Source organism: Oncorhynchus kisutch, linkage group LG16 (assembly GCF_002021735.2).
Source record: "Oncorhynchus kisutch isolate 150728-3 linkage group LG16, Okis_V2, whole genome shotgun sequence".
NCBI lineage: Eukaryota > Metazoa > Chordata > Actinopteri > Salmoniformes > Salmonidae > Oncorhynchus > Oncorhynchus kisutch.
The window spans coordinates 31,257,748-31,271,561 of NC_034189.2; the positions used below are offsets into that span (position 1 = coordinate 31,257,748).

At 41.7% G+C, this 13,814-nt stretch overlaps 1 long non-coding RNA gene across 1 annotated transcript; it reads left to right on the forward strand.

Moving 5' to 3' along the window:
* The first annotated feature begins 303 nt into the window (after positions 1-303).
* On the forward strand, positions 304-7,447 carry LOC116354058 (uncharacterized). Its single transcript, XR_004203494.1, has 3 exons — positions 304-413; positions 6,597-6,677; positions 7,076-7,447. It is a non-coding gene; the product is annotated as an uncharacterized LOC116354058 (long non-coding RNA).
* Positions 7,448-13,814: the final 6,367 nt, after the last annotated feature.

Below are 13,814 nucleotides of genomic sequence, written 5' to 3' on the forward strand. Positions count from 1 at the left end.
CGCTCTCTTTTGATCATCCGATGCATTACTTTCACTTGTCTCTCCACTCCCTCACTCACCCTCTCACGCCCTTCTCCCCACTCTCTCTGCCAGGTCAGATTGAAACTGAGCAGAGAGAGGCATCCGATCTGAGGGGAAAACCACATGATGGGTGGGCAGTCTAATTTCTTTATTTCTATGTTTTCTATTTCTATGTGTTTGGCCGAGTGTGGTTCTCAATCAGAGGCAGCTGTCTATCGTTGTCTCTGATTGAGAATCATACTTAGGTAGCCTTTTCCCCACCTGGGTTTGTGGGTAGCTGTTTTTCACCAGACAGAACTGGTTTGTTTCGTTCCACTTGGTTTCAGTGTGACAGTCAGGTTGTTTTTATAGAAATCTTGTTTGCCATTGACCTTTGTGAGGGCAGTAACAAGGTGAGCACAATAAATAGGCCTAGAACATAATATTCTCTGGTGAGTGATTATGACCCATTCGTTTGATTGCCGAAACAATGACAGTTATGTACATAACTTCTATTGAGCTGTTTTTTCCAACTGAATTATTTCATATTAAACATTTATTAGCTGTAACATAATCAATAGCCATATTCAAATCAATTACCTACTGGCACATAGACATTAATTAGATGGCTTTTTTGATTTGACATTGATACGACAGCCTCATTTTCGAGTATGTTCAGTATCACAACATTCAGCCAATACAGTGGAGACTGTTTGCTAGAAAAGGACAGGTTGCAACCTTATAACTCACTGTCTCACTGCGTCCCTATAGGTTCAGGTGTGGAATATTCCTGCTGTTTTTGTGTAGGTTTCCTCCCTTCGCTTTGGGCTTCCTTCTTCTCTTGCACTCTCTCCACTCCTCCGGCTGTTCATCGGGCTCCTTGTTGCTAGGAAACCCCTGTCTTAAGAGCTTCCTGGAAGAGTTTTGAATGTAAAAACGATGCCCCAAGACAAAAAGCCACAGGATCCAGAAAAGTCATAGAGAAAACGGAGGAAAGAAAGGGTGACAGAGAAAGAGAGAGAGAAGGGAACAGTCTATACCTGGCCTGTGTATGGTTCTCTTTGTGTCCATTTAAAAAAGGAACATGTTATTAATTAACAGTGATAATGCTTCTCCACATGAAGTTTGAATTACATTTCGCTACACCTGCAATTACATCTGCTAAATATGTGTATGCGACCAATAACATTTCATTTGACTTTGATTGCAATGCCAAGAGGGGATTTTAATGGAAGATCTTGTTCATACCAAGATCCTCTATAGGGTAATAGTTGTTGTTTTATATTGTTCCAATATCAAGTATAAGCTGATTCTCACCTTGGTATCTTCCTTGGCATAGGGGGCAGCATTTTCACTTTTGGATGAATAGCATGCCCAGAGTAAACTGCCTCCTACTCAATCCCAGATGCTAATATATGCATATTATTATTAGTATTGGATAGAAAACACTCTGAAGTTTCTAAAACTGTTTGAATGATGTCTGTGAGTATAACAGAACTCATATGGCAGGCAAAAACCTGAGAAGAAATCCAAACAGCAAGTGGGAAATCTGAGGTTTGTAGTTTTTGAACTCAGCCCCTACCGAATACACAGTGGGATATGGGTAACTTTGCACTTCCTAAGGCTTCCACTAGATGTCAACCATCTTTAGAATGTTGTTTCAGGCATCTACTATGAAGGGGGGCCGAATGAGAGCTGATTGAGTCAGAGGTCTGGCAGCAGCCTCGATCTCAGTCACACGCATTCACATTAGAGGTATCTCCCGTTCCTTTGCTTTTCTACAGACAATGGAATTCTCCGGTTGGAACATTATTAAACATTTATGATAAAAGCATCCTAAAGACTGATTCTATACTTAGTTTGACAAGTTTCTACGACCTGTAATAACTTTTTGAACTTTTGGTCCGACGTTCGGCTGGACCTGAACGCGCATTTGGATTTGTTTACCAAATGCCCTAACAAAAGAAGCTATTTGGACATAAATTATGAACTTCATCGAACAAATCAAACAGTTATTGTGGAACTGGGATTCCTGGGAGTGCATTCTGATGAAGATCATCAAAGGTAAGTTAATATTTATAATGCTATTTCTGACTAATGTTGACTGCGCAACATGGCGGATATTACTTTTGGCTAGTTTGGGCTCTGACTAGTACTCAGATTATGCATTTTCCGTAAAGTTTTATGAAATCTGACACAGCGGTTGCATTTACTTCTTATGGCTGCAGGGGCAGTATTGAGTAGCTTGGATGAAAAGGTGCCCAGAGTAAACTGCCAGCTCCTCAGTCTCAGTTGCTAATATATGCATATTATTATTAGTATTGGATAGAAAACACTCTAAAGTTTCCAAAACTGTCAAAATATTGTCTGTGAGTATAACATAACTGATATTGCAGGCGAAACCCTGAGGAAAATCAAACCAGGAAGTGGCTTCTATTTTGAAAACTCCATGTTCCATTGCCTGCCTTTGCTCCATTTAAAGGGATATCAACCAGATTCCTTTTCCTATCGCTTCCTCAAGGAGTCAACAGTCTTCAGACATAGATTCAGGCTTTTATTTTGAAAAATGAGCCAGAAAGATAACATCGCGTCAGGTGTTCGCATGAGTTTTGCTCGCGCAACAGAGTTTGGGCAGCCATTGCCTTTCCCTCTCCTACTGAAAAATATAGTTGCGGTTGATATATTATCGATAATATATATTTTAAAAACAACCTGAGGATTGATTATAAAAAACTTTGACATGTTTCTGTGGACATTACGGAAACTATTTGGAATTTGTCAGCGTTGTCGTGACCGCTCTTTCCTGTGGATTTCTGAACATAACGCGCCAAACAAACAGAGGTATTTTGGATATGAAATAATCTTTATGGAACAAAAGGAACATTTATTGTGGAACTGGGAGTCTCATGAGTGAAAACATCCGAAGATCATCGAAGGTAAATGGTTATTTGATTGCTTTTCTGATTTTCGTGACCAAGTTACTTGATGCTAGGTGTACATAATGTTAATCGATAAACTTACACAAACGCTTGGATTGCTTTCGCTGTAAAGGATATTTAAAAAATCTGACATAACAGGTGGATTAATAAAAGGCTAAGCTGTGTTTTGCTATATTGCACTCGTGATTTCATGACCATGAATATTTTTAGTAATATTATTTGAATGTGGCGCTATGCAATTCAGCGGTTGTTGATGACAATTATCCCGTTAACGGGATGGCAGCCATACGAAGTTAAGGAGACGTGTATCTAAAGTTCCATGCAAAACACTTGAATTTTCATCAAAATTTATAATGTGTTTCTGTGAATTGATGTGGCTCTCAGCAAAATCACAGCATGTTTTTGAACTACTGAACATAACATACCAATGTAAAATTAGATATTAGGATATAAATATGCACTTTATCTAACAAAACATACATGTATTGTGTAACATGAAGTCCTCTGAGTGTCATAAGATGAAGATCAATCATCAAAGGTTAGTAATTCATTTTATCTCTATTTGTGCTTTTTGTGACTCCACTCTTTGGCTGGAAAAATGGCTGGGTTTTTCTGTGACTTGGTGGTGACCTAACATAATCGTTTGTGGAGCTTTCGCTGTAAAGCATTTAAAAAATCAGACACTGGCTGGATTAATGAGAATCGTATCTTTAAAATGGTGCCTAATACTTGTATGTTTGAGAAATTTGATTTATGAGATTTCTGTTGATTTGTATTTGGTGACCTGCAATTTCATTGGCTGTTGGAGAGGGGTTCCCCTAGCGGAATGGGGTTAGACAGTCCTAGACAGGTTATAAGATGGATTCTTTTTTAAGGTGTGTAGCATAATGTATATCAGAATTTTTCAAGGTTATTACAAACTCAAAGTTATGTAAACATATGTTAATGTATTTCTTCAATCTCTATTTTGACAGACAGCCATACACACACTGTGGCTGGAGTTACCGGATGTGTGTTTCATTGACATATGTCAGAATCATTTGACACTACCTCATAGATGTCCTTGCAGAAGATGACCAACCAAGTATGTTTTAAATGCCCAGAAGTTCTACTCATTTCAGCTTTTCATGTAGTGGAATCCAAGATGGCGTAGCAGTCAGACGTCTTGTCGTGTCGTGTCGTGTCCCTTGTATATATCGTTTTTCGTTTTTTCTTCGCATATCTTTTAAAACATTTTGCTAAACCTCAACATCTAAATACTCTCCTGCAACCCCCTCACCCAATGTAGCGTGGATCTGCTTTTCTTTCTAAAGTATTTATATTTACTTCGGATCCGGAACCCCTCAACTGAAGCTAGCCAGCTAACTACCAGCTACCAGTCAGCAAACCATTGCTAGCAGTCATCAGCTAACCTTTAGCTCGGAAAGCTCTCGCCACTTTGAACAACGCGACTCTAACCAGAGCATAACGGACTTATTATTTTTATCCCCGGATTCCCACCGCAAACGGAACATTTTCATCTGGATCTTCACAACTAGCTAACTAGCTAACGACAACCCCGGATGACTACTCCTGGCAAGTGTTTCCATCCACTTAGCTTGAAGCTACCCCGGCCAGAGCTCCTGTGCTACCACCGAAGCATACTCCTGGGCTACAATATCCGGACCCACGACCGGTCTATTGATGTCACCGCATGAAGAGGCAAAAACAGATGTAATCCCCATCGCGACGTCCCCCAAAGGCTAACTTTCTAGCCCTTGCTATCTGCTTGCTTGCTAATTCGGCCTGCTAACTGCTAGCTTGTTTAGCCCCGGTCTGCTAACTGCTAGCTTGTTTAGCCCCGGCCTACTAACTGTTAGCTTGTTAGCACAGGCCTGCTAACTGTCTGAATCGCCGCGTCCCCAGCCAGCCCAACCACTCACTGGACCCATATTTGCTTTCAATCTCTTTTCGATTTTTAATTCGATTATACCTTCCGGTAACCTGCCTCACCCAATGTGATACGGAATCGCTATTATTTTAAATTTTTAGAACACATTCAAGAACCTCCAGAAGCTAACAAGCTACAAGCTATTTAGTCATTGTTTAGCCACTGCTAGCGGCTTTTACCTTCTGCACAGCCAGCCAGTTTCTTTTAGCCTGGATAATACTCGCCAGTCTAGCGTCCCTGTCCCATCCCGTACTAAACGATATCATAACCGCCATCGATAAAAGACAGTACTGTGCAGCCGTCTTCATCGACCTTGCCAAGGCTTTCGACTCTGTCAATCACCATATTCTTATCGGCAGACTCAGTAGCCTCAGTTTTTCGGATGACTGCCTTGCCTGGTTCATCAATTACTTTGCAGACAGAGTTCAGTGTGTCAAATCGGAGGGCATGCTGTCTGGTCCTCTGGCAGTCTCTATGGGGGTGCCACAGGGTTCCAGCCTCGGGCCGACTCTTTTCTCTGTATATAGCAATGATGTTGCTCTTGCTGCGGGCGATTCCCTGATCCACCTCTACGCAGACAACACCATTCTATATACTTTCGGCCCGTCCTTGGACACTGTGCTATCTAACCTCCAAACGAGCTTCAATGCCATACAACACTCCTTCCGTGGCCTCCAACTGCTCTTAAACGCTAGTAAAACCAAATGCATGCTTTTCAACCGTTCGCTGCCTGCACCCGCACGCCTGACCAGCATCACCACCCTGGATGGTTCCGACCTTGAATATGTGGACATCTATAAGTACCTAGGTGTCTGGCCAGACTGTAAACTCTCCTTCCAGACTCATATCAAACATCTCCAATCGAAAATCAAATCAAGAGTTAGCTTTCTATTCCGCAACAAAGCCTCCTTCACTCACGTCGCCAAACTTACCCTAGTAAAACTGACTATCCTACCGATCCTCGACTTCGGCGACGTCATCTACAAAATGGCTTCCAACACTCTACTCAGCAAACTGGATGTAGTTTATCACAGTGCCATCCGTTTTGTCACTAAAGCACCTTATACCACCCACCACTGCGACTTGTATGCTCTTGTCGGCTGGCCCTCGGTACATGTTCGTCATGTTGGCCCAAAAACATGTTCATTTTTGCTTGCTGTTGAGCGACAACTTCATATTTAACATTAACCTAGCTAGCTACTACACCAGGGCTTGTGTTCAAACTAATACAGGGTCTGATGACAATACCAAGCATTTAATTCAGTGGTGAACACAGCAGGAGAAATGCTGCAACAAAAGGTTTTGAGTAAGTCATGACTCATGTGGCCATAGTTAGCTCTCTTACCACTGCACTATGCACTGCCACTAGCTATAGCTAACTTTAGTAATAAGGTAGCCTAGCTACATTCCTATTTTACTCAGCAGTGCTGGTCCCAACAATTCCATTTTCTTCTAGTTCTCCTGATTAGTCACACTGTTTTACTTGTGTAGAGCTGATTGTAATGTTGATGCTATGTAATATTAGTTTCTACCTGAACGGTTATAGCCTGAATGGGTCTAGCTAGTTTTATTGCACATAATTATGATGAAAGTAATGGGAAGCAGCATTTTTTTACTGTTTCACCTTGGCACTCCAGCTTGATAAAGTAGGTGGCAGTCTAGCTAAGTTCACACAACTCTACTTTGCTCATGTTTTGGTTAATGATATAGTTCTTATTTCTTTTCAGGATCTATGTGAAGGAGTATGAGTAGCAGCTGCCACCTGCATGGGTGAAAAAGAAGTGGAGAACGATAAGCAAAAATAAAGGGTATGCTAGTGTATCTTATCTTGGCATTCATTGCTGTACATGGGTAATAAACTTCCGCTTTTCTCAACTATTTCCTATGCTTCACCATTAATGTTAGTGTGAAGATATACATTTTATAAAAGTGCAAGAACTCCAGAGAAATGTACTGCAATTGACAATACCTTTTACTTGCATATTCTTTTGTATGTTTGATGCTGAAAGCTGTCCCTTTCCATATTTTTCAGGAGTTGAAAGCTCCTCCTTCCGTGTTGACTAGGGTGGGGGGAGCTTTGAACTCCTGAACAACATGAAAAGGATAGCGGCCACAGCCTGGAAGTGATATACGGTGATGGATAAGGTGCTGTATGGGCTGCCATTCCATCACCCCACCGGTCATCATCTCCTCCTCTCCCTCCCAGAAGGGTCTAGATGTGGAGGCAGGAGAAAGATGTGACTGCCAGAGGGGCACACCTTACGGACAATTTAAATGCCAAGATTATGAAGTAGTTGTATGTATTTTATTCATAGCTATAAAATGTATTCATTTTCTACTATTTTTGTTGGAGTAATTTTTTAAACCCAAAGTGGATTTTTGTTTTCTCATTAAAACGAGTGGTGCAGCGGTCTAATGCACTGCATCGCAATGATTGAGACATCACTACAAACCTGGATTTAACTCCAGGCCGTGACCAGGAGAGACTGACCCATGAGACTGTAACTACCAATTGGATATCATGAAATTGGGGAGAAAAGGGGGGGGTTTATTGTTTGCAATAAACATTTTTATTTAATACCGATATATTTACTGTTGTGTTTTACATTCAGCACCTGAATATTTGTGCTATCTTCTTGCAGATGCATCGTAACAATTTGATAAGTTGAAAGAAAAAGTAACTGCACACTGCTCTTGCTAGTATCACTCACGTCTTGGCCTTTGTCAGAGCTTTTTTCTCTACTAAGCTAAATAAACCATATTTGGTATAATAACTTCTTATGGGCAGGGTGGACGGTAGCAGAGGCCGAAATTTGGCAGAGGCCGAAATTCAAACTACAGAATTATAAATATTTAACTTTCATAAAATCACATGTGTAATACATAAAAATAAAGCTTAACTTCTTGTTAATCCAGCCGCTGTGTCAGATTTCAAAAAAGCTTTACGGCGAAAGATTATCTGAGTACAGCGCCCCGCATACAAACACATGAAAAACAGGTGCAAGTGCGACACGAAAGTCAGAAATAGCTATATAAAAAATGCCTTACCTTTGATAATCTTCTTCTGTTGTCACTCCAAAAGGTCCCACTTACATCACAAATGGTCCTTTGTTCGATAATATCCTTCTTTATATCCATAAAAACTCAGTTTAGCTGGCGTGCTTCAGTCAATAATCCACCCAGTTTCCCTCCATCAAAATGCATACAAAATGAATCCCAAACGTTACTAATAAACAAGTCAAACAATGTTTATAATCAAACCTTAGGTACCCTAATACGTAAATAAACAATCAAATTGAAGACGGAGAATTGTTATTGTCTTTATTGGAGAAAAATACCAAATAACGCGGTCTTTTACACGCTCTTGGAAACACTACAGCCAAAATGGGAGCCACATAGAAAAACGACTATTTCTGGCTAATTTTTCCAAAAGCCAGCCTGAAACTCTTTCTAAAGACTGTTGATATTTAGTGGAAGCCCGAGGAACTGCAATCTGGGAGGACTTGGCCTTATAATAAAAGTGATAGCCATTGAAAATAGTGGTAGGCTGAATTTTTTGGGGGGAGGGGATGGTTTGTCCTTGGGGTTTCGCCTGCCATATCAGTTCTGTTATACTCACATACATAATTTTAACAGTTTTAGAACAATTTGAGAGTTTTCTAACAAATTATATGCATATCCTATCTTCTGGGCCTGAGTAACAGGCAGTTTACTTTGGGCACGCTTTTCACCCGGACGTCAAAATACTGCCCCCTACCCAAGAGAGGATAATAATTGATAAAATTTCAATAGCGCTTTTCAAAAGCAAAAAGCAAAAAACAATCATGAGAAGCCTATCTATAGTTGGCTAGGTCAAGCAATAGAGGTCAAGTCTAAGTGCATGCATCCTATAAAGATGGAGAGGGACAGTTTATGGCTTGATCAGAAGAAGGTGGTCAGGGAGATGGTCGACGAAGATGGAGTCTGGTGACGATCTTGTAGAGGGCTACCCTGGGAACCAGCCTGAGGCTTGTAGCCACTGAACTTCTCCTTCACACGGTAAGGCACCCACTTGGGTGGTGCCTCAGCAGCTCTGGACACCAGAAAGCTCACCACACAGTTCAGAGTAATAGCTAGCCAGTCATCCTCATTACCAGCCCTCATTCCTCTACTGCATCTCCCGTTCTTCTCAAGCTTCAGGTGACTCTTCAATTGATAAAAGCATAGGCCTACATTACACTTAAATTTACTTCAAATTAGAGGTTGACACGGGAACAGGACGCAGGAATGGGAGTGAAGCTCTATAATAATGTGTGGAGTATTTTATTTAAAAAGCTGTGCAGGCCTAATATAGGTTACTTAATAAATATCAGTAAAATGTAAATGGTAATTTCCCCCCTCCATCACTGTCGCGCCTCGCCCCAGTTGTAGTCAGTCACTACCTCAGATGCACATGGAGACATACACAATTACACGTCCATATCCATGAATTCATCCGACTGGGTAAGTACAAAGGCTGCCTTCATTGCCAAAATCTCGTAATGTGGGTGTTATCAGCTGTGTTCAGGCAACTGTGAGTGCTGAGCAACAGCCAAACGGAGCAGTTGCTATGGCTACTCACACACAGAGCGGCTGTATCACATTAGTGGAAACCAACGTTGTCCTCTCGGCAAATCTGCCGGTTTTGACTATTGGATGGGTCTTTTCATAGCAGGTTAGGAGAATTAACGTGACAGGTTAGGTTAATTAGGTTAAGGTTAGAAAAAGGGTTATTTAACATCTTAAAATTGGTCCCGACTTGACTCAAACATACCTAGCAACAACTAGGCCTGCCCTGAGAACAGTCTTGTGATGCTGCAGTAGTGATGAGACAGATGAGCATCTAACAGAGGAAGTTGTTTCTGATATTGTTTGTTCAATGTCTCCAATGTTATAAAAAGGATTAGACAATCAAGTGTGTTTTAATTGAGTGCTGGTCCAATACTTGTTGCTCCCACTTACATGTCCTATAACTTTCAGCTGTATTGAATTTTGGATTTGTTAACAGTCTTCCAGGAATCGTCCTTTCCCTATATCCATGACACCACAATAAATGTGTCATCAAACCAACATTGAGGGGGAAGAAGACAGCAGAAGGAGGTGAAGAATGAAAAAGGAGAAGGGCTTTATAACAAATGACGACAGGGGCCACAAAGCACCAACCTACTCTGTATATACAAATTATGTGGACACCACTTGAAATGAGTGGATTTGGCTATTTCAGCCACACCCGTTGGTGACAGGTCTATAAAATCGAGGACACAGCCATACAATCTCCATGGCACTGTCATTGTCACGCCTGGCCTTATCTTTGTTTTCTTTATTATTTTGGTTAGGCCAGGGTGTGACATGGGTGATTTATGTGTTAGGATCTTGTCTAGGGGTTTTTGTAGATTCATGGGGTTGTGTACTTTTAGGTGTCTAGGTAAGTCTATGGTTGCCTGGATTGGTTCTCATTCAGAGGCAGGTGTTTTTCGTTGTCTCTGATTGGGAACCATATTTAGGCAGCCATATTCTTTGGGTATTTTGTGGGTGATTTGTTTCTGTGTCTGTGTTTGTTTTACCACACAGGACTGTTTCGGTTTTCACAGTTCTTGTTTTGTAGTTGTGTTCATGTTGAGTTTTCCTATTAAAACCATGGACACTTACCACGCTGCATTTTGGTCCGCCTCTCCTTCACAGGAAGAAAGCCGTGACAGTCATAGGATGCCACCTTTCCAACAAGTCAGTTCGTCAAATTTCTGCCCTGCTAGAGCTGCCCCGGTCAACTGTAATTGCTGTTATTTTGACGTGGAAACGTCTATGAGCAACAATGGCTCAGCAGTGAAGTGGTAGGCCACACAAGCTCACAGAACTGGACAGCCGAGTGCTGAAGCGCATAGTGCGTAAAAGTCATCTGTCCTTCATTGCAACGCTAACTACTGAGTTCCAAATTGCCTTCGTCGGGAGCTTCATGAAATGGGTTTCCACGGCCGAGCAGCCACTCACAAGCCTAAAATCACCATGTGCAAATCCAAACTTCGGCTGAAGTGGTGTGAAGCTCGCCCCCATTGGATTCTGGAGCAGTGGAAACCCGTTCTCTGGAGTGGTGAATGTGTGAGTGGTGCAAGCTATGAGTGTACATGTGCACCTGTTCAAGGGTGGCGGCCTTGACAGTATCCATCAGTCGTGTAGGTCTGTTGGAACAGACTGATTTGTGACCTGTTGATGAAAGAATCACGCTTCACCATCTGGCTGTCCGACGGACGAATCTGGGTTTGGCGCAGGCCAGGAGAACGCTACCTGCCCGAATTCATAGTGCCAATTGTAAAAAGAACTTTAGTAGAGGAGGAATAATGGTCTGAGGCTGTTTTCCATGGTTTGGGCTAGGTTACATATGGTTTGGGCGAGGTCCAATGAAGGGAAAACTTAACGCTACAGCATACAATGACATTCCAGAAGAGGGATGCTGTTGTTGTCAGAAGGAACACCCAGTATCAGCTCATGAGTCGATGGGATTTGTCAGTCATGCAACATGCTCTATGTGTGTGCATATGTGGATTAGATTGATTGTCCGTTTGTATATTTGTGTATGCGTGCGTGCATGCTTGTGTGAGTGGTGCAAGCCATGAGTGTACATGTTCAAGGGTAGGGGCCTTGACAGTGTCCATTCTTCCTGTAGGTCTGTTGGAAGACTGATTTGTGAGCTGTCGATGACAGAGCCATCCTTCGGGCCTCTTAGTGCTGAGGCCCGAGAGCCATGCAGGGTGGAGGGAAGGAGGGAGACAGAAGAGGGAAGCAAGTGACTGACACGATGCACAGTCTATCATTTTATCATAATTTTTTATTGTTCTCCACTACTCCACAAGATGAGGCATGCCTAGTCTTCCAGCTCTTCCGAGGTGTGATTTTGTGTGTGTCAGTTGGGTTGCGGTGGCAGTGGTGAGGGGGATGTCGACGTCACCAGCAAACCGCATCGCATTAGGATTCTGCCCTCGCCTTGTTCTGTCAGTGATGAGCGCTCCCACCAGCTTCATATGTCCTCAGGTTCACCACTCTCCACTATGTCTGGCATTTGCTATCCGAATTTGCGGAAGTGACACCAGCCAGGAAACAACGTTGCCTCCCTTTTCCCTAACCCCGGCAACAAATCACAAACATAACACTGTCAAAAGTTTGACAGTCATATAAAGTGCATTCGGAAAGTATTCACACCCATGGACTTTTCCCACATTTGGATGTGTTACAGCATGAATTTAAAATGGATTAAATTTAGATTTGTTTTGTCACTGCCCTACAGAAAATTGCCCATAACGTAAAATTGGACTTATGTTTTCCAAAATGTTTACAAGTCAAGCTGAAATGTGACCGACCGGCTCAAATCGGTCTTATGTAGCAAAATTTGAAATGGTATTTTTTACATTGTATAAAAGTATAGACTCCGAGCTCCAAAATTGCACATCATACATTGCATTTTTGAGGAACAATGGGAAAGTAAACTTGTAAGCTCACTTTTGAGAATATAGATTTTTTATGTTTTGTTAACTAGTGAAGATCTCTTCTTTGTATACACCCATTCAGCATCGTTCACATCCTCTTAAGCTTCAGCCCCACCCATCTCGTTTCACTCTCGGAGCGTTCAGAATGCACACTTGATGATTTGTTTCACCTCTGGATAACATGAAAACAGCCTAACCAGCGCTACTGGCAACAATTTCGTTAAGCATTTTTGCCGACACCGGCCATATTCAATGGGTGTTGTGCGTACATAAATTCATCAGTTATTCTGTGCTCTGGCATACTCAGACAGAATTTTCGAACGCACCTGAAATGGTTACTTGCATAGTGGAGTCTTTTCTTAAGACATCTAGCTAGGTAAACAACGTGTAAGATCATACTGTACACATCACATAACATTAGCTAGCGAGCCAGCCAGCTAACGTTAGCTAGTTAAACAACAATGAACATAGTGCCATCTCATGATGTTACTACGCCTTGCATGAATCTGCTGGTAGTGGTAGCTAACCAAACAGGTTCAATGTTAGCTAGCTAACATTAGGCTCTAACTAGCATAGCAAACGGCTTTGGGATACGAATAATAACATCATACACTAGGGAGCCAGCCAGCTAATGTCAGCTAGCTTAGCTAACAGTACACTTCAGCTTGAAAGGAAACAACTGTCTGTCAAAATCTGAAAAAGTAGCTAGCTAGACTATCTTACCCACGATGGACGCATCTCCCTGTCACGGATGCCATGGTTAGCCTTAGTTTGAAGGGCAACCTCTTTAGCTATCACACTCTAATTCCACTCATTTCAAATCACGATCCTCCAGAAACTTGAGATCAACACTTATGCAGCTCCACTACACGAGTAGTGTTCGACTGGATTACCAACACAGAATGATCAGCTCAGATAGACAGAAGCCTTCTACAGTGCTTTACAAAAGTATTCATTTCCCATTATTCCTATTTTGTTGCGTTACAACCTGTCATTTAAATGGATTTTTATTTGGATTTCATGTAATGGATATGCACAAAATAGTCCACACTTGTGAAATTTATAAAAATGACTTTTAAAAAAAGTGGTGCGTGCATATGTATTCACCCCCTTTGCTATGACACCCATAAATAAGATATATTTTAATGGCTGCAGGGGCAGTATTGAGTAGCTTGGATGAAAGGTGCCCTTATCAAACGGCCTGCTCCTCAGTCATCGTTGCTAATATTTGCATATTATTATTAGTATTGGATAGAAAACACTCTGAAGTTTCTAAAACTGTTAAAATGACGTCTGTGAGTATAACAGAACTCATATAGCAGGTAGAAACCTGAGAAATTCCACTTCTTGTTTTTTTCTGGAGGTGGCAGATTTTCAACGAAGGTCTCATTGAAATTACAGCGAGATATGGATGAGTTTTCACATCCTACGCCATCCACTAGATGTCAG